We start from the raw sequence: 26,965 nt of genomic DNA, 5'->3' as shown, positions 1-26,965 counted from the left end.
TTAAAGGACACCACCAACTTAAACTCTAGTCAATCTAGAGTTTCATCCAACACACCCGTTTGAGTCCTCTGGCCAATTTCTGTGGTTTTACAATAATATTGTTATTACTTTAAAATGTTTCTCTCTCTCCGATAGCTTCTGAAAAAACCAAAACCAGATGAAACCGATTGCCCATACAGGAGAAACATGAAATCATCCATTCACAAAATACCCCTCAACAGCAATACTACATTCAATTCAGAAAAATTGGATGGAATTTAGAGAAGGGCAGCAAATGTTCTTCTAACTTAGGAGGCAGCATAAAAGGGATAAATATTCATGGCTTGCTTGAGTGATGACTAAGGGATGGAAGTAAACATCAAGAATTTAGAGGAATTATTTGAAAGGTCACAATGAAGCAGGGGTTGTCAATAGGTGGACCAAATAGGCGGGCCAAATCCAGACCACCAATTTTGAATGGACCGTGAAATCTTTTCATTTACATTATTGCAGTTTGGAAAATGTTTCTCTGGAGTCTGGACCTTGACTATAGCTTGACAAAAAATAACTGACTACCCCTGCAATGGACTGTAACTATAAGTCATAGTAAGAAAAAAAAACCTGTACCACTTAAATGGTACCTTCAATCCAATCTCAATGCAATAGTTAATTTAGCATCAGAACACCCATGGGAATTAGGTAAATATTTTTCCATTGCACAGGTAGGGAAACGGAGGCACTGGGATTTACCAAGTTCACACAGGGAGTATGTGGCAGAGGTATCAATAGAATCCTGATATCGTCTGTCTCAGTCTTATTCTTCTTCCCATCTTCCAAGATGGAAGTGATAAAGATCCTCCTTCATATAGTTCATCCTCCTTCATACCAGCCATCCACATGCTGGAATAAAATAAACTTTTTAAGGAGGTGGGAAATCAGTTCCAGCAGCATGAGTGTTAAAGGAACAAAGGAAAACAAAGTGAATTACATTGAAAAGAGAACAGTTTAAACAACTGAGATGCCTCAGATGATGAGTTCTTCGGAGCAGGGAGAATGAGAGCATTTCCTAGGCATTTGAAAAGCCATAGGCAACAGAGTTGTGTGGGGGGTGGGGGCTGGCATCCAGGCCATGGCCCGGACACTTTTTGGCAGGGTCAAAACACACCAGGTCACAACACCACTCACTCAAACTTGGAGCGGGGGATGTAGGGTCTCGTGGGCCGCAGGGTCAAGCTGCAGGTGGTGGGGGGCACCTGAGAGAGGAAGAGGAGGATCGGGGCAGGAATCTACGCCCCCTCCATCTTTAAATGGTGCTGCACAGCTCCTGGGTACTGCACCTGCTAAGTGGAGCCCTGACTCTGATTGTGTTTGTGACAAGGCTGGAACAGGAGCAGGGTTCAGCTTTAAACAAACAACCTGTTCAGGGGCTTGAGGTTTGTTTCATGGGCTCTGGTTTAGCAAAAATGATACAAACTTGGCAGAAGTTCTGCAGCTGCATTCCCTGCAGCTTCCCACCCTGGCTTCTGGTCACTCCAAACCACTTTTTCTCCTCTGCCAGCTACTCTTTATAGTGCTAAACCTAAGTAAACTCAGCTGTACTAATTGACTCTCAGCTGGGATTGCCTCCTTGAGCTGAATAAAATTAACCCATAAAACTCCCACTAGAGGGCACCAAAAAACCTGTATACCCCCATCACCAGGCTTTGGAGCACAACTGCAATGCAAAACACTAGTAATAACAGTCACAGCCAGTTGGGGAAAGAAAAAAAAAAGCAACAAAAGCCACACACAGTGTAAAGAACTAAGAAGAGTACCCACTACATTACAGTATTATTTAAAAAAAACCCAAACCCAAAACTGCTATGAGCATAAAACCAAGCAAACCTAAAGCTAGGGATTTGGCAAGAGAAACCAAAAGAGGGGAAGTAATTTACTTTCACAGAAAGAGTTAATTATACAGTTAGCTCCAGTCTGAAATATTTGCCTAACAACCATTTACCTTTTGTGAAACAGCTTTAATAATGATAACTGCTTACGCCCATGGTTTCTCATTGTTTTGCTTACCATCCTCTGCTGCAGCGACTATTACAATTGCAGTATCAGTAATAAAACAATTACCCAGTCTCAGTGCTGTTGAATGGGTTTGTAACTCCGAGTTGAAAATAATTAAATTGGGCATTCATGCTCATGATGAAGTTTCATATTAGAGGAAGGAAAAAATAAATAGAAATACTAATAAATTTTATGCCAAGAAAGGATCATTATATTATCTAGTTTGACCTCCTGTCTATCACAGGCCATAGAATTTCATCCTGTTACTCCTATATTGAGTCCAATAACTTGTACAGAGAAAGGATATTGTTGGTTTAGTTTTGTTTTACATAACCTACTTCAGGCCTATTTGTGGTCTGATTGTTGGATGGGGGAAAATAATTTCCCTCTGCTCCATGCACATAAAAATGGCTCAACTAGTTTTGCTCACACTTTCCAATAAATTCACTCTCACCAAACCTGGAAAATTTCATCCCAAAATGTATTTGTGAAAATTAAGAGCGACTGAAAGAAGTGGGATATAATGGAAGTTAGAATCCAACCTTATAAAAGGCCTTACCCCCACTGGTCATATATTTTTTCAAAAAAAAGGAAAAAAAAGAAAAAGAAGCCAAGAGTCTAATATGACAATGACATAAGAATTCTTATAAATTATTTTACTGCCAGTATCATTTATATTTCTTTGAACATATTGTTCATGGAGACCATAATTGGAGGGAAAAGATCCACAACTTTAAGCTGTTGTATTAATGAAAAGTTCACCAGTGCCTCATCTCAAAATGTAAATGCACAAATCCGCTTTGTGTGCCTTCTGACAAAGAGCGTTTAAAGTTTCCTGCAGCCAAACACCTATGTACTGCAAAGGACGCAAAAAATGAAAAGCTGCCTTTTGTGAAGTAGGAGAGAGAGTGAGACCAGGAGAGAGTAACATCCCTGTGCATCTCTATAGGAGGATTAACCATGCAGAGGAAAAAAACCAGGCTGCGTTCCGAGCCTTCTCTGTGCTCCTTACTGCAAGATCAGTCTGCAGCACGTCTTCTGCCAGTGATTAAAATGAGCACCAGTGAGGATGAAAGGGGATAAAGGAAAGTAGGGAAAGGAAAATAGAACTAAGGGTATGTCTACACTACGAAATTAGGTCGAATTTATAGAAGTCGTTTTTTTAGAAATCGTTTTTGTATAGTCGATTGTGAATGTCCCCACACAAAATGCTCTAAGTGCATTAACTCGGAGGAGTGATTCCACTGTACTGCGGCTAGAATTGACTTCTGGAGCGTTGCACTGTGGGTAGCTATCCCACAGTTCCTGCAGTCTCCGCCACCCATTGGAATTCTGGGTTGAGATCCCAATGCCTAATGGGGCAAAAAACATTGTCGCGGGTGGTTCTGGGTACATGTTGTCAGGCCCTCCCAACCCTCCCTCCGTGAAAGCAACAGCAGACAATCGTTTCGCACCTGTTTTCCTCAGTTACCTGTGCAGACGCCATACCACGGCAAGCATGGAGCCGCTCAGCTCACTGTCATCGTACGTCTCCTGGGCGCTGGCAGACGCGGTACCACATTGCTACACAGCAGCAACCCATTGCTTTGTGGCAGCAGATGGTGCAATAGGCCTGATAACCATCATTGTCATGTCCGAGGTGCTCCTGGCCGCACACATGCCTGGGCAGACATGGGCGCAAGGACTAAAATAGGAGTGATTCGACCAGGTCACTCTCTTTAGTCCTGCCGGCAGTCCTATTGTACTGTCTTCTGGTGAGCAGCCAGGAGATGAGGATGGCTAGTAGTCCTATTGCACCGTCTTCTGCCGAGCAGCCAGGAGATGAGGATGGCGAGCAGTCCTACTGTACCACCTGCTGCCAGCCAAAGATGTAAAAGACAGATGGAGTGGATCAAAACAAGAAATACACCGATTTGTTTTGTATTCATTTGCTCCCTCCTCCCTCCCGCCGTGAAATCAACAGCCGACAATCGTTTCGTTGAGGTCTGTCAGGGGTACCTTGAAAAGTTTAATGGAGATTCAGTCCTGCCTGAAATACCTGGGGGAGGGAGAGCTCAGTGGGTTGAACAGTGGGTTGAGCATTGGCCTGCTAAACCCAGGGTTTTGAGTTCAATCCTCGAGGGGGCCATTCTGTGTGACAGTTGTTTTTGTTTCTCCTTGATGTAAAGCCACCCCCTTTGTTGATTTTAATTCCCTGTAAGCCAACCCTGTAAGCCATGTCATCAGTCACCCCTCCCTCCGTCAGAGCAATGGCAGACAATCGTTCCGCGCCTTTTTTCTGTGCAGACGCCATACCACGGCAAGCAAGGAGCCCGCTCAGATCACTTTGGCAATTAGGAGCACATTAAACACCACGTGCATTATCCAGCAGTATATGCAGCACCAGAACCTGGCAAAGCGAAACCGGGCTAGTAGGCGATGTCAGCACGGTGACGAGAGTGATGAGGTCATGGACACAGACTTTTCTCAAAGCACGGGCCCTAGCAATATGGGCATCATGGTGCTAATGGGGCAGGTTCATGCCGTGGAACACCGATTCTGGGCCCGGGAAACAAGCACAGACTGGTGGAACCACATAGTGTTGAAGGTCTGGGACGATTCCCAGTGGCTGTGAAACTTTCACATGCGTAAGGGCACTTTCATGGAACTTTGTGACTTGCTTTCCCCTGCCCTGAGGTGCAAGAATACCAAGCTGAGAGGAGCCCTCACAGTTGAGAAGCGAATGGCTATAGCCCTGTGGAAGCTTGCAATGCCAGACAGCTACCAGTCAGTCAGGAATCAATTTGGAATGGGCAAATCTACTGTGGGGGCTGCTGTGATGCAAGTAGCCAATGCAATCAAAGATCTGCTGATATCAAGGTAGTGACCCTGGGAAATATGCAGGTCATAGTGGATGGCTTTGCTGCAATGGGATTCCCTAACTGTGGTGGGGCTATAGACAGAACCCATATCCCTATCTTGGCACCGGAGCACCAAGCCTGCGAGTACATAAACTGCAAGGCATACTTTTCAATAGTGCTGAAAGCACTGGTGGATCACAAGGGACGTTTCACCAACATCAATGTGGGATGGCCAGGAAAGGTACATGACGCTCGCATCTTCAGGAACTCTGGTCTGTCTGAAGAGCTGCAGCAAGGGACTTACTTTCCAGACCAGAAAATAAAAGTTGGGGATGTTGAAATGCCTATAGTTATCCTTGGGGACCCAGCCTATCCCTTAATGCCATGGCTCACGAAGCCATACACAGGCAGCCTGGACAGTAGTCAGGAGCTGTTCAACTATAGGCTGAGCAAGTGCAGAATGGTGGTAGAATGTGCATTTGGACGTTTAAAAGCGCGCTGGCGCAGTTTACTGATTCGGTTAGACCTCAGCGAAACCAATATTCCCACTGTTATTACTGCTTGCTGTGCGCTGCACAATACCTGTGAGAGTAAGGGGAGACATTTATGGCGGGGTGGGAGGTTGAGGCAAATCGCCTGGCCGCTGGTTATGCGCAGCCAGACACCAGGGCGGTTAGAAGAGCAGAGGAGGGCACGCTGCACATCAGAGAAGCTTTGAAAACCAGTTTCATGACTGGCCAGGCTATGGTGTGAAAGTTCTGTTTGTTTCTTCTTGATGAACACCCCCCACACTTGGTTCACTCTACTTCCCTGTAAGCTAACCACCCTCCCCTCCTTCCTTCAATCACCGCTTGCAGAGGCAATAAAGTCATTGTTGCTTCACATTCATGCATTCTTTATTAATTCATCACACAAATAGGGGGATAACTGCCAAGGTAGCCCAGGAGGGGTGGTGGAGGAGGGAAAGACAAGGCCACACAGCACTTTAAAACTTATTGAATGCCAGCCTTCTGTTGCTTGGGCAATCCTCTGGGGTGGAGTGGCTGGGTGGCCGGAGGCCCCCACACTGCGTTCTTGGGCGTCTGGGTGAGGAGGCTATGGAACTTGGGGAGGGGGGCAGTTGGTTACACAGGGGCTGTAGCAGCAGTCTGTGCTCCTGCTGCCTTTCCTGCAGCTCAATCGTATGCTGGAGCATATTAATTTGATCCTCCAGCAGCCTCAGCATTGAATCCTGCCTCCTCTCATCAAGCTGCCGCCACCTTTCAGCTTCGGCCCTCTCTTCAGCCCGCCACTTACTCTCTTCAGCCCGCCACCTCTCCTCTCGGTCATTTTGTGCTTTCCTGCACTCTGACATTTTCTGCCTCCATGCATTCATCTGTGCTCTGTCAGTGTGGGAGGACAGCATGAGCTCAGAGAACATTTCATCGCGAGTGCGTTTTTTTCACCTTCTAATCTTCCCTAGCCTCTGGGAAGGAGAAGATCCTGTGATCCTTGAAACACATGTAGCTGGTGGAGGAAAAAAAGGGACAGTGGTATTTAAAAACACACATTTTATAGAACAAAGAGTACACTCTTTCACAGTAAACCTTGCTGTTAACATTACATACATAGCACACGTGCTTTTCTTACAAGGTCGCATTTTGCCTCCCCCCACCACGTGGCTAGCCCCTTCCCCCTCCCCGTGGCTAACAGCGGGGAACATTTCTGTTCAGCCACAGGCAAACAGCCCAGCAAGAACGCCACCTCTGAATGTCCCCTTAAGAAAAGCACCCTATTTCAACCAGGTAACCATGAATGATATCACTCTCCTGAGGATAACACAGAGAGATAAAGAACGGATGTTGTTTGAACGCCAGCAAACATACACTGCAATGCTTTGTTCTGCATGATTCCCGACTACGTGCTACTGGCCTGGAGTGGTAAAGTGTCGTACCCTGGTGGATGGAATAAGGCTGCCCTCCCCAGAAACCTTTTGCAAAGGCTTTGGGAGTACATCCAGGAGAGCTTTATGGAGATGTCCCTGGAGGATTTCCGCTCCATCCCCAGACATGTTAACAGACTTTTCCAGTAGCTGTACTGGCCGCGAATGCCAGGGCAAATTAATCATTACACATGCTTGCTTTTAAACCATGTATACTATTTAAAAAGGTACACTCACCAGAGGTTCCTTTTCCGCCTGGCAGGTCCGGGAGGCAGCCTTGGGTGGGTTCGGGGGGTACTGGCTCCAGGTCCAGGGTGAGAAACAGTTCCTGGCTGTTGGGAAAACCAGTTTCTTTGCTTGCTCGTTGTGAGCTATCTTCCTCATCCCCAAAACCCGCTTCCATGTTGCCTCCATCTCCACTGAAGGAGTCAAACAACATGGTTGGGGTAGTGGTGGCTGAACGCCTAAAATGGCATGCAGCTCATCATAGAAGCAGCATGTTTGGGGCTCTGACCCGGAGCAGCCATTTGCCTCTCTGGTAGGCTTGCCTCAGCTCCTTAAAATTTCACGTGGCACTGCTTCGGGTCCCTGTTATGGCCTCTGTCCTTCATGCACTGGGAGATTTTGACAAATGTTTTGGCATTTTGAAAACTGGAACAGAGTTCTGATAGCACGGATTCCTCTTCCCATACAGCGATCAGATCCCGTACCTCCCGTTCGGTCCATGCTGGAGCTCTTTTGCGATTCTGGGACTCTATCATGGTCACCTCTGCTGATGAGCTCTGCATGGTTACCTCTGCTGATGAGCTCTGCACTCACTTGCAGCTTGCCAGGCTAGCCAAACAGGAAATGAAATTCAAAAGTTCACGGGCCTTTTCCTGTCTACCTGGCCAGTGCATCTGAGTTGAGAGTGCTGTCCAGAGCGGTCACAATGGAGCACTCTGAGATAGCTCCCGGAGGCCAATACCATCTAATTGCATCCACAGTACCCCAAATTCAACCGGGCAAGGCCGATTTCAGTGTTAATCCCCTTGTCGGGGGTGGAGTAAGGAAATCGATTTTAAGAGCCCTTTAAGTCAAAAAAAGGGATTCGTCGTGTGGATGGGTGCAGGGTTAAATTGATTTAATGCTGCTAAATTCGACCTCAACTCCTAGTGTAGACCAGGGCTAAGAGGGGCAGGTAGAGGAGCTGGAAAGGATCAATAAGGAAATGGGGAGAAAAGAATAAAGAGACACAAAAGAGAACAAAGAAAAGAGAAGGGGGATTAAAGGTAAGAGACGAGATGGAAGTAAAGAAAGTGGAGCATCTTGAGTGATGAGTTGTCCTCTGGGACCTGTAGGCTGCCCTCTGCAGCATATTTTGGAACTCAATGGAAGAAATGCCAGGCAATTGCCTCCAAGGTGCCACACCATTGAGTGAAGGCAGCTACAGGGCAGCATCAGACCCCACCATTAGCCAGTCTCTGGACTAAACATGTACACTGAGCTCCACATAGGAAGAGGTCATGGCTTGCTAGAGGAGGTAATGAGTTAGGGAACAGGCATTGCATGCAGCAAGCTCTACACTCAGGGTGGCATAACTTGGAATACAGTAGGAGTTCAAGTCAACACTGGTCTTGGCAACAGTAACTCCCTCTCCTCCCCATTTTTGAGACACTGCAGAAGAAGAGGCCCTCCATCATCAGTGTGATACAGAACATAGCTGTGCTATGGAGCTTCTGATGGTGAGATGGACAGTTCTACATCCACAAGAGCTGCCCCAGGATAGACATCCCTAAGCAGTGTGGTGCAGTCAGCAGTACATTGTTTCCACAATGAGGAAAAATAGCATTTACACTAGCAAAAAACATGGGAACCTTTAGAATATGAAGGTGGGCATGGTAGGATAGGCAACCAGTCCCCAGGAGAACTTCCCTGGCGGTTGAGGGTAGGAAGTAACAACAGGCTGAGCTTTCTAGCCCCACCACAGATAAAAGATAGAGGAATGGGACACCCCAGAAGATAGATCAAGCTGGAAGGAACCAGGGACACGACAAAAGTAATCAGAGGTTAAATGAAGACAGCAAAAAGGAGGAGGAAGTGGAGGTCTGTTGTGGAGAACAAATTGTATGGGAGAGGAATTGAGGTGCTGTGGTATCATTTGATGTTAACCTCACCAGCAATGGAAGACTTTGGGACTTTAATTTTATCTTACTGGTCTAGGGTGACTTATGGCCATCTTAATCCATTGTGATCTTTCTTTCCTGAACACTTTGGGTGCTTCAGAACCAAGCCTCCCACAGCAATTAACTGCTCGTGCCTAATGAGCTGTCACAGCAATTGAGCAAACCTAAGCACTGCATGTAGGGGAAAAGGAAATTAAAGGCATTTAAAAATCCACCATTTAATCTATCACCCATCTATAGCTCGGACATCAAGGCATTGTTTTTTCCCCCTGAGTTTTATGGCATTAACTCATGGTAACTAATTGCTTATTAATACACCAGCTCTGGATGTGTTTTGACAGCCAGAAAATTGTCCCTCTTCTTGAATTTGGGAAACAAATCTATTTTCCAACACTTAAGTGTAAATACAGTGAGACAGGGTGGAGATGCTCCAGCCTGTCCCTGGCAAACAAGGAATTAAAGGTAAATGAGGCCCCATCCTGAATATTTATGAACAGGGCTAAATTTAGGTGCTTAAATAGTCCCACTGATTGCAAAAAGCTAAGCACAAGTAAAATTGATTGAAGGCTACAAAGTTTAATTGTAGGATCACATACTAATTCTCAGATATCACCCTGTTTCTTTCTACACTTAATCAACACGTGTAATGTTTTTCATTCATGTGTAATGTTCTTCAACTATTTTCATTGTTGTACTGGTCAATTTGATGTAAGTTCTCCGCCAGCAAACTTTCACTATTAGCTGAGTGAGTTTGTCTGTGGGGGGGCGGAGGGTGAGAAAACCTGGATTTGTGCTGGAAATGGCCCAACTTGATGATCACTTTAGATAAGCTATTACCAGCAGGAGAGTGGGGTGGGAGGAGGTATTGTTTCATGGTGTCTGTGTATATAATGTCTTCTGCAATTTCCACAGTATGCATCCGATGAAGTGAGCTGTAGCTCACGAAAGCTCATGCTCAAATAAATTGGTTAGTCTCTAAGGTGCCACAAGTCCTCCTTTTCTATTAGCTGATTGTTGCACCAGATTACAATCAGTAGCACTCTTTGTTAAGTATAGAGGTTGCACAGTGCTTAATTTGTGCCATGGCTGAGTCTCAGCACCTCTAAGCTTGGCAGTTCATAGCCCTGCCACCTCTGGGCTCGCCGTGTCAGTTATGAAAGTAAAACAAGTGTTTGAGTCCCGGCACCTTTTTCCATTACAAATTAAGCACTGGGTTTGCCCTTGAATCCTTGACCAAACCATTCTCTTTCCCCATCGTTAGGAAGAGTACTGTATATCAGCTCACTGTCTGCCGCTATCCTACCTCAATAGTGACATAAATCCACCATTTCAGCAATGGTGAACATATAACAAGTTTTCCCAAGTCCAATAAGCTACATACACAAAGCAGAAGCAAAGGATCTAATAGTTCTGGACCAACTGTAAGAGATTTCCCTAGAACCACTGTGCATAATCACTAGTAAATAGATGTCCCATGATTGGTACTCCAGACTTGCATGATTGCTGCTCTCTAATAATACTTGATGCATCTGTAGTACTTTCCATCCTACAGGATGCCGAAGCATTTTATAAACCACATTCCTCATCACTGAAATGTAGCCACCCTTGAGGCAGGAAGGTGACTGTCAACTGGCTGATGCACCACAGGGCAAGGAAAGAACATTTTGGCCAAGGACACAAGGGAATACCCCACTCTTACAGAAAGTAACTGAGAATCTTTAATGTCTATATTGAAACACAGGACCCACAATTTTAAAAGCAAAAAGACACAAACATTACTCTGACTTCATATTATCTGTCTTGTAAGGATGAAGGAAGCGTTGATTCAACCCTGCCTAATTAGGCTCCATGGTTCTAGGGAGCACAGGCAGCCCAAATCTAAAACACAGGCCACTCTACTTTATCGTCCAGTTCCATGACACTAAGCTTCCCCTCCCTACCTCAGGGCTTGACCTTGCTGAAGCGCCTCCACAGTGCCGAGCATGCATAAATTCAAAGTTGAATCAATGGGAGGGCCAAAGAGCTTTCAGGATTGGATGCTGCATCATGACCCATTTTCAGGGTCTCTGAGGGAAGCCTTTCTAATGACTAAGAGTCACACCTAAGCGACCAAAAGCACCAGCAGACTGAACAGCCACTGCTCCTTGCACCCTTTCACAGGGTTCCTCATTAAGAGTCCTGAGCATCTTCAGCTTGCAGTGGACTTCACTGAATATTAGAATACTTAAATGTGCCTGCAAAAAAGTCACCTGGCTGACTCCTGGGGTTTTGGAAGACAGAAGAGAGTTAGTTTTTGAATATAAATTTGTTCACAGCCAGCCTGACTATTGTAAAAGCTTATGAAAAGGGACAGTCAAATGGGGCCTTTATCAAATGTGGGTGAATCGCACCAACTCCTATACAACCAATTGTCAGAAAGCTTTTTATTAGAAAACGTGGGGTGCAAGAAGGGTGGATTCTGATGACTAATTCTAATCCTTTCCGAGAAGTTACTACTTCACCCTCACTTATGCAAAGCATATCACATGCAATGAGTATTGTTCTGCAGTAATGACTCTGATACTTTACACAATCAAAGCGTCTAAGCAACAGCTTGACAATTTCATTTGACTGAGTCGCAGTAAAGGAGGTGTTGGTGTTGTGCCATGATCGATGTTTCCCTGAATGGGGTGTTTAGCTCGCCATTTTGGAAATTCACTCTGTATGTGGTGTTGTATAGTTGTGGCTGCTAAATAATAAGACTTTTGAAAAAGAATGGAATTGAATGAGGGCAGAAAGAAACAGATGTAGCGGCCGGCATTGTGTTTGTGTAAACTGTTTGTAGGACAAAGATCTGGGTTAATGAGATCCCCTTCCATCTGAGAGAATAGATAGATAGATTTGTTTGGAAACATTCTTAAGACTCCCCATAGTATCCCATTCACAGATGTCTTCAATTTACTATATTTACATCTCTCCCATCACAGTGGGAGGTATTCACACTAGCTGGGATACCAGCATTCAAATAAAAGAACTAAAACCTTATTTTTGTGTCTGAAAAGTTGCATTAACTCTAATATTTCCCCATTAGTATTTTTCACTTTTGCACTTTGTCTCCCACTGGGATCAGAGCCAGAAATAAAAAAGCATGAGAACCGTTGTTAGCGGAGTAGATACAGAACCTTACAGGAAGGGTTGGGGTGTTTTCATGTGCAAGCAAGAAGTAGCTAATTGAAAATTGCTGCAGGTAGCCTTGATGTGGCAAGAACGCTCCTGGACCTTAACTCTAATTTTCAACCCGGGGACACATTTCAGTTACATTTTTTAAGCAGAGTAGCTTACAGCAAATAGACTGGGGGAAGAAGGGGAAGAATTCAGGCCCTCAGGGGTGTTAGCTCCCCCAGTTTAGGTCAGTGCTGTTGCAAAACTAGATGCAATGTTCTGCTGACCAAGCCAAAAAGGAGTGTCTTTTTAATCCAGAATTCTGCACTGTAACATTGTATGCTGCTTTACATTATCAAATGTGGGTCAGGTATCTTTCCATGACTGCTAGCTGTTTTCAATTGCCCTCATCTGTTGCAGTTTGATTGAAAAGTGTCCAAGGCTGAGCATAAATGGGAATTTGTAAATTTACAAACAGGGGCAAGATATTAAAGACAAGATATATTCTGTATGATTTATAATACTAATAAAGCCTTAAAGGGTTGTTCAGACCAACAATTACAGATTTTACCCTTGGGCATTCACAGTGGTGTGGAGACATTTATTATATTCAATTGCTTAAATATTGCCTAATTTAATTGCTTTCCATGAGCTTGCAAATGGAGAGCTAAGATCCACAAGCGTCCACTTCAAGTCACCCAAAATTAACATTTAGAGTGACTATATCAAAGAGCAGAACATGTGAATGGAGGAGAGGTGGTGATGACACACAGAACAGGGCAGGAGGGTCTTGGGCCATATAAACAAATCGTTTTGAACAATACCTTCCTCAAATCAGTCTTCGCCATTTACTGCAGCACTGAAATTACACCATATCCTTCATGCTTGAAAACCAAAGACTGAGAGAAAGGGAAACATTTTCTCAGAATAAATGAACAGACCCTTACTTAAGAAGGCCCAGCTGAACAATGAATCTGGCTTGTCATGATGAAACAGAAGCATGCACGACAAATACTACTCATTTCTAGCTTCTTAGTACTTTAGGACAGTTACTCAATATTTTTTTACAGGCTTTGTTTAAACAATGTCAAGTACCTGTTTGATACAGGATACATCTTTTAGACTTCATTCAGTACCAGTTAGGCTGCATCTACCCTGGTAGAGTATCACATTTTTCACATTCAGATATGTACGTGCTACATCAGCTTTTTAAATAATGACAAATGTTCTTGCATCATCTCAGAATAAAGACTTTTTTTAATTAGTCTTCTAATCTCAGTAGGGTTAAATTAGACACCTGAAGCAAAAAACAAAACCCACCACTAACATTTTCACAAGCGTATCCAGTGTGAATTGAAACAACTGCAGCTTAGCCTAGAAGGCACTTTTCTCTTTCAGTACAGGACCACTACTTTAACACTATAGTACAAGAGGATTTTTAATTTCTCATCAAAGTGGCTGCCCCTTCTCCCTTCTGAGCTCAGAGTTCAACCATATGTTCAACAAGATGTATGTTTAGGGTTCCCTCTAAAGGGAATATTTCTGTCTTCCCAGACACCCACCTATTTGTAACCATGACAATAAGCTGAACATTACTTGCCATCTGAAATCAGTTTTAGTGAATCCTAGTTAATTATACTCCTTTTCTCCCAAAGATACACATTTCAAGCAATATCCTCTAAGAACCACTTCCACTACTGCATACGTAACAACCATTGTTTTTTTTGTTCACGTTAATGATTCTCATTCAATCTGACTAAATCTGATTTATGATTTTGTATTAATCTCCTGTATGAATAACTTGAACTAATAACTTTTGAGGCTAAGGTCTGCCTAGTAGCCCCTGGTTTGATGTGCATCAACTAAAGAAATGAGAGGTGTTATGGGGAGTGTTAAGGTGGGTGCTCACCCCTGGAGCAATCCCGTGTATTAAGGTTGGCATTTTTCCCTGCATGGCCCCTGGCAGCCTGGTGTGGAACTGCGGTCACATGCCTTTCTTAGTTTCCCCTAGTGGGTTTTCAGTTAGTTCAATGAGGCTTTCATGTTGTGAACAGTACTCCTAATTTATTTAACAAAAAGCCAAGCAAATATGCAAAAAAGCCTTCAAACTCAGCCTCATAGCTGGGCATAGGGGAAGAGGAGTTAATTAGTCTCTGTGCCCCACCTGAGTCCCTCCGGGATCCTCACCACAAGTAAGGTCCTCTCAACTCAAGATCTCCCTCAGGAGGTATTACCTGGGGAAGAGTTCCCTCTTTTTGCTCAGAGTCCCCACAGAGATCAAACCACTTGAACTTTTGTTAGGAGCAGCATGTATTTCCTCTGTGGCCTGAACTGCTTGCTGCTGTCAGGTGAAGGTCCTTTCGGTGGGGCCAGGTCTCCCTAGGGGCTTGGCATGCATAGTTCTCCCTATTTCAGGACTTATTCCCTCCAGGAGTGCCTTTCCTGGTGAGCTCCTTAACTGGTTCTCTTGAAAAGTCTTTCTCCACAGGAACATCTTCTGTTTTGGCTTCCTGACTGAGGTGTCATGACCGCTCATTAGGCTCAAGTGCTCCTTAGATAATTAACTATCCACAAGTGAATCTGGGTTAGCTCATTCTCCTTAGCAGAGATACCCAGCGCATCTGTATCCAGGTTGATTCCCTCAGACGGCCAGCTACTCTGTGACAGGGACCAATGGTCAGATGGAAAAGGTGACTTGAGGATCATGAATACTAACTGCTATGCATGCACAACTGGAAGGGGGCAGTTTAACAGGATACTGCATGTTGTCCAAACCTGTTGGGGCTGGGAAGGTGAAGGAAGACGCCAAACAGGTTATGAAGATGACAATATGTAATTGAATTACATGGGTATTAACAGATGGGAGGTGTTTGAGAAGAAAAAAAAAGAAAAGATTCATCTGGAACACAGACTTCATGGGTCTTGAAATAAATGCACACACACATTCCCCTTTTCTGAGACACTGAAATACAAACCGGCAGCAAGTAGCTGGATAATGTAAAGAACTTCCAGATATCTAAACTTTTCTTTTTAACATAACTACTATTCACTATAACTCAGCACAGTCACTAGTTATAGGACTTTCAGCCACTTATCTAGTTGTATTTGTGTTCTGCCTCATGTTTCTTTGGATGGCAAGTTCTCTTGATTTTTCTCTAATACCTCTGCTTTTATTTAAGATAACCTGAACACGAAGTGAAAGCTAGTGAGCTGAGGTAGCCAAGGTTGGGACACTAGAAAGCAGGAAACTGACTTTTGACCTTAAGGGAAACAGAAGGAAGGAGGTAATACTGGGGCACAGTCAAAGGCTAGAAAGTTGCCACAGCCCTCTTCAAATGATGCTGAACAATTCAGGGATGCTATGTATGTGTCCAGTGTCTGAGTCAAAGTCTTTGGCCAGTCTGGGCTGAAAAGTTACTTGGCAGTAAAAGCTCTTTTCTGAATAAATGTAATCAAACATAGTTTAAGCTCATATTGACTCATAGCAGCCACACCGGGCTGTGGTTTTTACCTTTTTACTTGACCTTGGCAGGGGGCCATCCATAAAGCTCAGCCCCTGCATAGCACAGCACCCTCAGGTCCTCTTGCTTCTCCCAATGACTTGTTTACAGCCGAAAGTGTTTGGAGTCACTTTCCTCTTCTTAGGCTCCCATGTAAGTGACTATAAACATGCAAAAAGAAAAGGAGGACTTGTGGCACCTTAGAGACTAACCAATTTATTTGAGCATAAGCTTTCGTGAGCTAAACATGCAGTTTTCTTTGGCTCCTCCCTTCCCTCTGGTTAAAAGATTCCACCGCCCTCCTTCCTGGGCTGTGCAATCAGTCAAGGCAGCTAGCCCAGTAGTAGCCAGGTTCCAGCCCTACCTAAGAGGACTTCTCTTCTCTCCTCACACAGTCAGCTGAGGGCTGGGTTTTATCCTTTTCAGGAGGTAGCTGCCTGAGTAACACCTGCCCCTCATACACCAGCTCATCTGCTGCCCCCTTGAACACCTGCTTCCTCAAACAAGCTCCCGACTGCCATTGCTACCCCAGGGCTCAGGCAGTAGGGCTCAGGCGGGGATTTAAAGGGCCAGGGCAGTAGCGGCGGCTGGAGCTCCAGCCCCCTTTAAACCCCCGCTGCAGCCCCGCCGCCACTACCCCAGGGCTTTAAATTGCCATCTGGGAAAGCCAGTCCCGGTATGGCACACTGGCTATTACCGGTACGCTGTACCGGGGCGTACCAGCTTACTTTCACCTCTGAATGTATTGAGTAATGAATTGCCTTCTAATTTCTCCACCAAATTAATGGCATTCTTACTGTCTGATGCCAACAGATTTTGCTAGCAGCTGCACCTGTGACCCTTCACATGGGAGGGTTTTTGTCTAGTTACTCCCTTGTGCATAAGCTAATTAAAGGGCCAGAGGAGTTATATCTAAATTTTATATGTGCCACGATCTTGAACGGTTGCTTTTAAGACTCACACATGAAAGGCACGTTTTCGTCAGAGCTGATCTTTTCAGAGGACCCTATGAAATCACCCAGGGGCCCCAGACAGTCAGCACAGCAACCAGTGAGCATTGTGCTGATGGCCACGATAAGCCATGCAGCGGGTGAAGGTAGTGGACATATTGCACCATTTTTAAGACTGACTAAGGATTTTGTCGCGTCTCACATCAGGATTCCAGCAAAGCACATGGTTCTCATATTAGAGGGCTTTACTAAAGCTCTTTTAAACCAGGGCCACGCTATCTTGCCTCTATTTGCTTTTGGTGCACAGCAAGTGAGATCAAGTCACCAGGCTAATGTGTATTTGCTGGCTTTATCTTAGCTCTTGTAACACATGCATGGGCTATGATAAGCCAATTAGATTCTCTCAAGACCAGATACCATCTGGCTGAGAAATTGCTGGCAGTCCAGTAGGCAGCACTTCTGCAGTCCCTGAGGGGGTTTCACATTTTCCCACTCAGTCCTCACAATCAGCCCTTCTCAGTGCCAGAATTAAAACAAACAAAACAAAATCACAACCCTTTGGAGTTTATTTAATTATTCTGTATGGTAAGAAGTAGGAGAGCAATGTGTGTTTGGAGGAAGACGTTGGCACTTCGTATCCATCCTCGTCACACTTTTGACTGTATCTTGAGGAGATCTAGAGTTATAGTTGTCATAGCAACCCTATTAACAAATAGCAGCATAGGCTTTACACAGGAGATGTGACTGCTGGGGTTTGTTGGGAATGCTTTTATTAGCAATTTCTGCTAAAATCCATGGTTTCTGTAAGCCTCTCATCTATCACCTCATATTCTTTTGGGTTTTTTTCCTTACAGTGCACCTCTCACTTTACGGCACCCAAATTTTTGTTTGTTTAAAGTGAATATCCCTATAGAAAGAGCCCCACAGTTTGCGATATTCTCTCTCTCTCATGCTGGAGGAAGACATATGAATGTACCATTCTTTAAAAGAAATAAACTGATTTGCATTAACACTCTCTGTGAGCTAACTGTGGGACTATAAATATAGTTTCAGTCTTCACAGTTACTAAACAATTCCCCTCATTCCCCACCAAGACCCTTCCCCCCAATAAAAGGATGATCTAGTTAGAAAGATAAGGGGGGTGGGGTTTGTTCATCATCCAAAAATGGATTGATTTATTTGCTGAGGTTGTTTAAGACAAAGATGTATAAAGACTGAATTACAGAGATTTCAGTACCTGAAGATTTATTCTGCATGGTTTTCATGATTCATAACCATCTCTAGATGCATTACTGCTACACTACTGGACCAGGATTTAAACATTAACCCTTGGCAGATTTTATTTCTAGATAGATGAGAATCAGATTATCTGTCTGAGCTATATTTATTATAATAACAATAATACTTTGCATTTCTATAGCACCTTTCATCTCAGGATCCTAAAGCACTTTTAAAATGCTAATTAATTAAATCTCTAATTAAACATCCCTATGAAGAACAAAATGAGCCTCCCCATTTTAAGGATGTACCAACTGAGGGAGAAGTTACATATCTTGCTCAAGGTCTCCCAGGAAGTCAAGAGCGAGAGCAGAGACAAGATTCCTTGCTATTTAATTCCCAGTGGGCACTCTGTCCTCAAGAGTGATTTTTGATCTTTCCCCAGCAAAAACACTTTGTCATGTCTTTTATTAGCATAGTGAGGCAGCTCAAAAGGTTTCCCAACAAATGAAAGAACACTTATAAGCCAAATGTTTGTTTGAAGCAGGCATCCCAGTTACCAGTGTGTGCCTGCAGGAAGGGAGAGGCACAGTAATTTACAGATTGTTTGGAATATGCACGCAGACAACAAAAACACGCAGGCAGCAGCAGCATCCCATCTTTCCCACTGTACTGAGCTTGCTTTCACCATCACAGAGATGAGGAAGAGAGAGAAGCTTCTGGGGCCACTAACTTTTGACTGCCATCCCAAGAACTGTCTACCAGAAAGCTACTATCATGAAATTTGTATAGCCGACTCCCTCTGATCTCTCTGAGGATTTCCGGTAACCTCTCCATTCCTACCAACATGATTCTGAGAGGAAGCTGTATTCAGGACTCCAACAACTGAAATTTAAACAAAGTAAACTCCCTTTCTCTACTAACTGTTCCTCCTACTTTATCAAACTAATCCACTTATTTAACGCAACTGAGGGGAACGGTCTCCCTCTCAGCTCAAGTCCTAAACAATGCCTCTAGGTGCTTCTTGTACCCGTTTAACTAAAAAAGACCTCCTCTTTCCGAGAAGGAAACAGGGCACCATTCTCCTCATCAGAAGTCCAGCCTTTCTTCTACAATGGCTATTCTTTCCCTTGTCCTCCTTTCATATGTTATCTTGGCCTGGTAAGCTAACAAATCACAGCAGCACCTGCCTTCCAGCTACTTAGCCCTCCACCCCTTCTTCACAAACACTACAAACTTTATTTTCTGGTACACTGATGACATGCAATACTTCAGACAGTCCACATCATCCACCCAAACTCTCCTCACCAATTTCAACAGAAAATTCACTGCCCATCTTCACTAATATAATCTCATTAAACTTCAAATGTTTACAGAGCACCTTTCATCCCAAACTGATTTACAAACTTCATGTACTTTAGAGACAATTTACTTCACCCACTTCTGGGGTATAACTTAGCAGCTGTTTGATAGTTCACATCACCACCGCACAACAGATTAGGACAGAGAGTGAAGGAAAAAAATGTTTTCAGTTCACATCTTAGGGAAAATTTAGGTAGGCTGATTGCAATTACACAGTTAGCACTGAGGCTTGGACGCAGATTAACTCCCCACTGTAGTAAAACCTTTCATGGGATGTTGAATTACTAATAGCATCTGGGGTGTTGGTTTCAAATCTCATTCAAAAGACAGTACTTCCATTGCCCAGCCCCATGCTGGGACACCAGTCTAGAATGCTGCCTAATCAATACCACTACCTACAACTCCCTGTCACGATTTCCTTAGAAGTTCTTCCGACCAAGTACTAACCAGGCTGACTCTGCTCAAGCTGGGAGATTTGAGGAGATCGTTCCTGGGGGTGTTATGGCTGTACGCAGCCCCTGCCACTCTGATTATATAGATTCACAATATCATTGTTATGTTTAATGTCTAATACAATAGACAAGTCTATTGTGACAGGGTGAACGGACTTCAATCTGCATCACGCTAGCAAAGGATGTTACATAGCCAGACATCTCTGCAAATGTGGCTGGCCTTGTTGATACAATGGCTGCAAGCAACTCCAGTAGAGATGCCTAGGAGGTCAGTAATTGCTTAAAATGAGAGTACCAATAAGCTTAACAGGCAATTTGTCTCCCGTGGCAATATAAACAGCCCAGTGGCAGGAGCTCAGGGACTCGGATGTCCTGGAAACAGCAGGATGTTCTGCTGATCATTCTTCTCACTTAGGGGTTGTAAGGAAGCCTAAGACTTTAATGCTTGGGATCTCAGAAGGCCTTTTTCTTTTTGTGACCCTGTTACTAGATGACTTATAGGGCAGAACTGCAACCCATCGGCCCAAGTTCCTTTTCTTCTGCGGGCCTTGCTCTGGCTGCCCTACTGCCCAGAGACTGTGCTGTATGTGAAAATGTATAATTATATTCAGTGTCTTTTTAAAACTAGGAAATGCTGTTTTGGTTATTAAATTAATGGGCCCAGTGGCATATTTAGGGGAATTTTATTGTGCTCAAGAACAATGCCAAATTGGCACAGCCGTGAAGACTGAACTACCCCATTAACCTGCAGACAAGTGAAGCATGGGTAGCAGCCGTACAAGCTGCTTCCACATTACGGCCATGGCCTTGAGAGGCCAAGTCTAACAGTGAAGACAGTTCAGTCTCCACACCCATTCAATCCTTTGCCTCGCTGACTGACTGCCAACATGAATGCCAGTTATGTGTATGGACAGCTGCCCACTCGTAACCAGCCAAAACTGTCAAATCTTTGCATAAAACATGTCAAATAACTGTCAGGTGATAACAGATTTTGGTCGCTACTAACCAGACATAAAAGGTTCCATACCCCATTGCTAACCCCATGAACCATCCATCCCTTGTCATTATTTTAATACTAAGCATATCTTGGCCTCACATTTTAGGGCTTCTGGAGTTCAGGGCTGATTTGTGTGGTGAAAGCAGCATGTAGTTGAAGCCTGCCCAACATTAGCTTTTATGGTATTGTTTGCTTCTGTGGACGCTCAGATATGCTTCACAGAATATGAACACTGCTACTGCTTTATTTTTGCTGTTCTTAATTAGTTTCCACAGTTCCTAAAAATGAACATAACCACTTATGTCACATGACTTGCAACTATCTTGAAATATACAGAATACGATACTTAGAACATCATTTTGAATAGAACAGCAGTAACATTGAGGCAGGCAAAAGCACTGGATAGTCCTTTTTTATATTAGCTCTTCCCCCCCACACACACACCAGGTATTCTTCTGACAGGACCATTCTGACATTATTGAATGGTTCTGATAACACCCCTACTGGAAACTGTGAAAGATGACAGGTTGCTATAGCTCACAAAAGCTTATGATCAAATAAATTTGTTAGTCTCTAAGGTGCCACAAGTCCTCCTTTTCTTTTTTTGAAAGATGACAGTAATTTGGGAATATTCTAAATGGGAGACTGAAAAGAGGGAGACTCAGTATGTCTGAGACAACTATATCATTTGTCATCCCAGTGATTGCTCTCACACACGGAAAAACTCTGCTGAGGACTGCACAGTAAGATTATACTCACATGCACCTTGATGAAATGATCTTGGGATGCAGGGAGAAATATACAGAGACAGCACATTCTACTGGATGGAGCACTTGACTGTGGCCAGGACTGCACTATAGACTTCTGCTGCCATAGCTATGCTGGTCAGCATCATGAAGAGATGTGATCCCTGACTGACATAGCTGTAGCTGGCAGAAGTCCCTAGTGCAGATGCAGTTATCATGGCAAAACTGTGCTTTTATCAACAGAGAGTTTGTTCCCCTCGTGGGGAGAGGGGGTGATTTTACTATACCAGTGACAAGTGCCGCTTCACCCATATATTCCCAACTCAGCCACTGACCCCCTAGGTGACCCTGGGGAAGTCACTTCACCTCTCTGTACCACTGTTTCCCATCCCATCCTTTGGCTTATTTACATGGTATGTGAAATATATAGTACAGACTGGGGCCCTCATCTCAGCTAGGGCCTCTAGGTGTTACCATAATCTAAAATAAATAATATTGATACACAGGATGAGCTAGTAACTGCCCACTTACAAAATATCAGATAACTGTTCTTGCATAGAAAAGAGACCCAATGCACTAGATGCTGCTTCTGGTTATGGTGAATCTGAAGAGTAGAACTCTGTTCCCAGTGAAGGAGGGAATTCCTGAACTTTTTCAATGCACTGCAAGGAGCCAGCTTAGAACCACATTGGGGGGCTGAATCTGCACAAAGGCAAATGCCAGCATTGCCAACCACTGGCCAGCAGTGGAAGTATGGGACCATTCTTATTCCGGCACCTCTGAACCTGGAGACACCTTCCAGGATAGAACCCATGGAGGTGGGATGGTAATAGCCTTGAGTTGAACAGCATGGCTGACATTATGTATGCACCTTGACTAGGCAGTTATTGGTATTGTATTTTATAGCACCCAAAAAGTGCTAGGAACTTCACAGAAGATACGCAAATAAAGGCTCCTGCCCCAAAGAACTTCTAGTCTACTTATGAGACATGACAAAATGACCGAGGGTGTCAAGCAATAGGAAAATGGGTGTTGCAAAGAACAGGGTAATGGTGGTAACAGCAATAAGATCATGGGGTTATTCAGTGTAGCCACGGGTGCATTTTGGGGGTTTTGTTAATTTTTCTGGTGTTGAAAAAACAAATTTAAAAAAGCTAAGGAAGATTCAAATATAAGATGGTGAAGGCACTGCAAAAGAACTGAGTTTTCAGGATAGGGTAGTAGGGTTTGGTAGACCATAGAAGAGGGTGTCCCATGCTTGGGAAGGAATGCTGAACAAGTGACAAAGATACTTGTTGGAGAAAGAGATGAATGGGACACAAGGCTAGCATCTCTGACAGACCAGAAGGGTCGATATGATAAGAAGCTATGGTCTGAAAACAAGGGGTAAGAAGAACAGCATAATGCCCTGAAGGTGAGAGCTAAGAGGTGGCGCCAGCTGAGACCTCTTCACACTCTTTAATAGGAATAGAGTGCTCATGGAGGGCTTTGCATGGTGCTAAGGGGGTTCCTCCAGCCATAATATGACAATATATTTTATCTGCTTTTGCACTGCATACAAGCTCCCATACAAAGCTACAGCTATTCCCACGTGCTTGCATGAATACAGTCCAGAACAGATATCCTGCTGCAACAAACACCTCACCAGAAGATGGCATGTACAGCATGCATTTATTACAGGTTTCGTTTTTAAATTTTTGCTTTGCGTGAACAATACGTTTTTTAGGGAGACATTTATTTCTCATGAGTCTTGAAGTCTCCTACTAAGATTGCAAACTGGTAATAAGAAACATTTAAAATCCTCCTGCAGCAAGAGGCAAATCTAGGAAATATATTGTCTTATTCACTCCTCACAAGTTCAGGAACGATTTTCTGCTCCTGCAATATTCACCCAGTGCTTTGTCTTCACTTTCTCTCATTCCCTCAGTCTCTCCCAGCCAGTGGGGCAAAAAGCAAGTTGTACATGGCTGTCCTGTGACTCATCCTTAATGTAAAAATATCTCTGTGTGGCATGTGGTGTTAATTACTGTCTCTCTCTTGCTTAATGTCAGAGTTGGCAATTTTCTTCATCTTCTCTGGGTGGCCAATGTGTGCATCATTTCTGATTTTCTTCATTATACCAATGAGTGGGTGGCAACTAAAGCTAAACTAATCTCTCTTTTCAAGTGCAGTGGCACATGTGGTTACTTATGGTCTGTCTTTCAGACAGCATCAGAGATCAGAGATTAAACAGTCCTCAGTTCCAACAGACCTAACATGATATTTCCCTGCATTTTCCACTTTATGCACCTGATGAATTGAGCTGTAGCTCACGAAAGCTTATGCTCAAATAAATTGGTTAGTCTCTAAGGTGCCACAAGTACTCCTTTTCTTTTTGCGAATACAGACTAACACGGCTGCTACTCTGAAACATGATATAGATGGTAGTTATACATTTTTCTTATATTGCTGTGTCTCCCGGAGTTATTTATTTATCGGAGGGAGAAGCTAAGAACATTTTTCCATCCCCTGCTAATAAACTGATTGTTCCCTGGCTCAAGCTGTTCAAAACATCCAAAACTGTAGCTGGAAAGTTATTTGTCCTGAACTGTTTGGTAGTGCTGTGTTCTGTTAAATAGATGCTACGTTTCGTTCCCCATCAATAGCTACATTTCAGTAGTGGATGTAAAAATCCTTTTATGCTAGCTTTGTAGAGTACCTGATGTCCCTGTGGTGTAAGAGGTACAATACCAATGTAATTTTTTTCCCTCTGCAATTTGTTCTGTTTGCTAAATATATTATGAAACACTGTTTAGATCAGGTCTTCTGTGCTAGGCCCTTTCACAAACAAATCTCCGGTGTCTCCTTGGGGGATGAGTTACAGTATTTGCTGAAATGTAAATGCTAATGAGAGCTGTATGATTTGTGAATAAATAGGAGGAATGTATGGAGGGAAATTCTCATGTCACACAGTAGTGGTCTACTGTGGCTGCATTTCTTGGCCAATTGCCAGCTCATTTCTTGGCCAGTTGTCTATGGAATGGATTGTTCAAGAAACAAACAGTAAGTTAACACCCACCCCCCCACACACGCACACACACTGTTACATAGCAAATAATATCAAGCAGAATGAGAAACTCCCAAAAGCTTTGATCAATCCAATGTGGATTATTATTTTCTACAAGTAAAAAGGATTTGACTTTGGGTAAAATTTCACAGGGACAGCAAAAGGCACATTCCTGACACCAGAGCAACCCACCTACCAAATATCAAGTCTCGCTCCCAGGTTTGGTGGTGCTAGAGTTTCTGTCTTGAAATGGTTGCAAGATTAATTGTTTTGACATTGGGAAAAACATATTTTCCCCTAATTTCCATCTTGGAAATGGCCGAACCAATTTATCTGAATTTTTTTTAAAAAAAATTCAGCCTGAGACAGATACCCAGCATGAAAAAGTTCAGCCCGAATGGTTACAGTTTTGCATATCAAGCAGCTCACAATGCATACAAAGGCGGGTGGACATTTTGACCAACAATACTAGGTCATATCTCTACTCTGATAAAAAGTATTTCTGTAGTCACATAGTGTTGTGTCTGTTCCCTGATTTATCCTCTCTTTTTTGCATCCTTCTTCTCAAAGGCCCCTTTACCATGGTTACTCTGTCCCTCCTCAGTGAGGGCCACCACCACAGGATGCAGTGTCATTTGGAGACTCCTAAGGACAATCCTCTGATGACTAAAAGTGGCTACTGAAGAGCAGTACAAGTCCTATGTTCTTTCCCTCTCTCGGCCCAGTACAGTTGGCTCCATAGCATTCCAGACCCCAAAGCAAGGAACTGAGTTTGGATCATCAAGTCATGGATTAGGATCTTTATACACAGCACACGCACTAGAGCAGCAGGCTGACCCGCATACGTTTGGTGTGAGCCAATCAATCTCTTTTAAAAAATCCTGCTTCATAGGTGTTTTCCCTGTGCACAATCAATTCCCAGTGCTAACAAGTTCTTCACACCACTGTTAATACTTATATGATACCCACAATAGGTATCTTGCTGTGGATGTATTTTTATAGTCAAAAACAGAGCTTCGACATTTACTGCTCTGGCAAAGTGCCTCAACCTTAGAGATGGGCAAAAAATGGAAAACGTGTCTACTGAGATTGCTAACTACTGCCCAATTATTGATGTGGCTTTGTAACATGGCCAATATGCCCAGTATGAACAGAAACCACCCATTCATTTCATGTATGCTACTAAATAGCTTCAGGTGCTCCAACGGTACCCCAATGTGTATAATATAAATGCCAAAATAGGATAATAGTACTCAATCATTACTGACCTGGTCTAGATTTGAACTGGTGATGTGGAGAGACTAAGGGCTACCTATTTCATTGTCAATTCGCTGGACCATTCAGTCTTCAGTCAACATGGTTTTATGTGGGAAGGTCTTGCTAACTAAGATCAATGTTTAGAACCAGCACCAGATCCAGCACCACTAAAACACAAAGAAAGTGAAGAATTTTAAGACATTGGGAACTGTTGTGAAAGAAGAATCCTTTCTTGTGAAATGATGAGACAACACAGGAAACAAGAATTTTTCAGGCCACAGTTGGTGTCAACTTTGGCATCAAAGCTGCACCACATTAGTGGACAACAACAAACTCCACATAAGCACCTTTGGCTAATGTTGAGGATAAAGATAACACAATAAAAGGAATGTTGGAGGAATTGTTATAAAGAAAGGAATAACTTCGGAGCGTGAATATCATAATAAAGCAACAAGACCAGAGGATGAGATGGAGGAGACTGAGGAGATGTTAGAACATACAGCAAAAACTAAAGCACTGATAAAAAGTAATATAGCAAAAGGAAGAACAACAAAACTACAGGGAAATAAATCAGAATTATAATGTATAATTATAATAATACTTATAATAATAAGTATAGAAGATCTTTTTATACACACAAAGCATGAAAAAATACCTCCCCCCACCCCACTCTCCTGCTGGGGGGAGGTATTTTTTCATGCTTTGTGTGTATAAAAAGATCTTCTATACTTTCCACAGTATGCATCCGATGAAGTGAGCTGTAGCTCACTTTGAGCTGTATACTCAAATAAATTGGTTAGTCTCTAAGGTGCCACAAGTACTCCTTTTCTTTTTGCGAATACAGACTAACACGGCTGTTACTCTGAAACCTATCAATTTAAATGCTACAGAAGACCCTATGGAGAGAAATAAATGCTTTGGAATTCCTTCCAGATCTGTATAAGACATGAGTTTCAATGCCTTTTGGTAGGACCAAAAGTGCCATAATTTCTGATTTTAGAGACAAAAGAATAAAAAAGAAAGAAAGGTCTTCAGAAAAATGTGGACTTCTCCCCTTTCAAACCAAATTTATACTCCATGAGTCGAGTCACAGGAAGACAATTTGCAGAGAAAGAAATAACTCAGGTCAGGAGGTTTATTTATTATACCCAACCAAATTCCAGGTCTCATACAACAGGAAAATATTCTGTGTTCTGAAATATAAATCCACAAGATAGGTCTCAAATAAAATTCACAATGGGAACTTAAAATACCTGTCACGAATCTGAAGAATTAGTGACGAACCAAACTCACTGTCACAAACAAGTCTGGGATTAGATGATGTACATTCAACAACATC

General features: G+C 43.3%; 1 protein-coding gene across 4 annotated transcripts in view; it reads left to right on the top strand.

Annotated features, from left to right (window-relative positions):
- RASGEF1A (RasGEF domain family member 1A) overlaps positions 1 to 26,965 on the top strand; it is a 258,373-nt gene that overhangs the window by 9,829 nt on the left and 221,579 nt on the right. The window lies entirely within an intron of this gene.

The sequence above is a fragment of the Chelonia mydas genome, chromosome 7 (assembly GCF_015237465.2).
Source record: "Chelonia mydas isolate rCheMyd1 chromosome 7, rCheMyd1.pri.v2, whole genome shotgun sequence".
NCBI classification, from domain to species: Eukaryota; Metazoa; Chordata; order Testudines; family Cheloniidae; genus Chelonia; species Chelonia mydas.
The sequence above is the reverse complement of the archived record's forward strand: the minus strand, read 5'-3'. Positions and strand labels throughout refer to the sequence as shown.